Raw genomic sequence first — 2,316 nt, forward strand, 5'->3', positions numbered from 1 at the left:
ACAGCCTGGGCAGACAGACAGACAGACAGACAGACAGACAGACAGACAGACAGACAGACAGACAGACAGACAGACAGACAGACAGACAGACAGACAGACAGACAGACAGACAGACAGACAGACAGACAGACAGACAGACAGACAGACAGACAGACAGACAGTAAAGATAAGGAGAGTTGTTGTGCCTCCCAGTGCTCAGTTCACACTGCATACTACATACTAAGGAGATGATCGTGGACTCCAGGAAACAGCAGAGGGAGCACCCCCCTGTCCACATCAGCGGGACCGCAGTGGAGAAGGTGGAGAGCTTCAAGTTCCTCGGTGTACACATCACTGACAAACTGAAATGGTCTACCCACACAGACAGTGTGGTGAAGAAGGCGCAACAGCGCCTCTTCAACCTCGGGAGGTTAGAGAAATTTGGCTTGTCACCTAAAACCCTCACAAACTTCTACAGATGCACAATTGAGAACATCCTGTTGAGCTGTATCACCGCCTGGTACGGCAACTGCTCCGCCCACAACCGTAAGGCTCTCCAGAGAGTAGTGAGGTCTGCACAACGCATCACCGGGGGCAAACTACCCGCCCTCCAGGACACCTACAGCACCCAATGCCATAGGAAGGGCAAAAAAATAATCAAGGACATCAACCACCCGAGCCACTGCCTGTTCACCCCGTTACCATCCAGAAGGCGAGGTCAGTACAGGTGCATCAAAGCTGGGACCGAGAGACTGAAAAACAGCTTCTATCTCAAGGCCACAAGACTGTTAAACAGCCATCACTAGCACATTAGAGGCTGCTGCCTATAGACACAGACTAGAAATCACTGGCCACTTTAATAATGTCTCCGTATCTTGCATTACTCATCTCATATGTATATACTGTACTCTATACTATTATACTGTATCTTAGTCTATGTATATACTGTACTCTATACTATTATACTGTATCTTAGTCTATCTATATACTGTACTCTATACTATGTATATACTGTACTCTATACTATATATATACTGTACTCTATACTATATATATACTGTACTCTATACTATATATATACTGTACTCTATACTATATATATACTGTACTCTATACTATATATACTGTACTCTATACTATATATATACTGTACTCTATACTATGTATATACTGTACTCTATACTGTATATATACTGTACTCTATACTATATATATACTGTACTCTATACTATATATATACTGTACTCTATACTATATATATACTGTACTCTATACTGCATCACCCATCTCATATCTATATACTGTACTCTATACTATATATATACTGTACTCTATACTATGTATATACTGTACTCTATACTATATATATACTGTACTCTATACTATATATATACTGTACTCTATACTATATATATACTGTACTCTATACTGCATCACCCATCTCATATCTATATACTGTACTCTATACTATATATATACTGTACTCTATACTATATATACTGTACTCTATACTATATATATACTGTACTCTATACTATGTATATACTGTACTCTATACTATATATATACTGTACTCTATACATATATATATACTGTACTCTATACTATATATATACTGTACTCTATACTGCATCACCCATCTCATATCTATATACTGTACTCTATACTATATATATACTGTACTCTATACTGAATCACCCATCTCATATCTATATACTGTACTCTATACTATATATATACTGTACTCTATACTATATATATACTGTACTCTATACTATGCCACTGTATCCTAGTCCAATGCTGCTCTGACATGTGTATATATTTATTCTTAATCCATTCCTTACTTAGATTTATATGTTTTTGGGGGTTTATGTTGTGAAACTGTCAGAAATTACTTGTTAGATATCGGAGCTAGAAGCACAAGCATTTAGCTACACTCGCAATAACCATCTGCTAACCATGTGACCAATAACATCTGCTAACCATGTGACCAATAACATCTGCTAACCATGTGACCAATAACATCTGCTAACCATGTATATGTGACCAATAGCATCTGCTAACCATGTGACCAATAACATCTGCTAACCATGTGACCAATAACATCTGCTAACCATGTGACCAATAACATCTGCTAACCATGTGACCAATAACATCTGCTAACCATGTGTATGTGACCAATAACATCTGCTAACCATGTGTATGTGACCAATAACATCTGCTAACCACATGTAACTGACCGATAACATCTGCTAACCATGTGTATGTGACCAATAACATCTGCTAACCACGTGTAACTGACCAATAACATCTGCTAACCATGTGTATGTGACCAAT

Source organism: Oncorhynchus tshawytscha, unplaced genomic scaffold, assembly GCF_018296145.1.
Source record: "Oncorhynchus tshawytscha isolate Ot180627B unplaced genomic scaffold, Otsh_v2.0 Un_contig_2731_pilon_pilon, whole genome shotgun sequence".
Classification (NCBI taxonomy): Eukaryota; Metazoa; Chordata; class Actinopteri; order Salmoniformes; family Salmonidae; genus Oncorhynchus; species Oncorhynchus tshawytscha.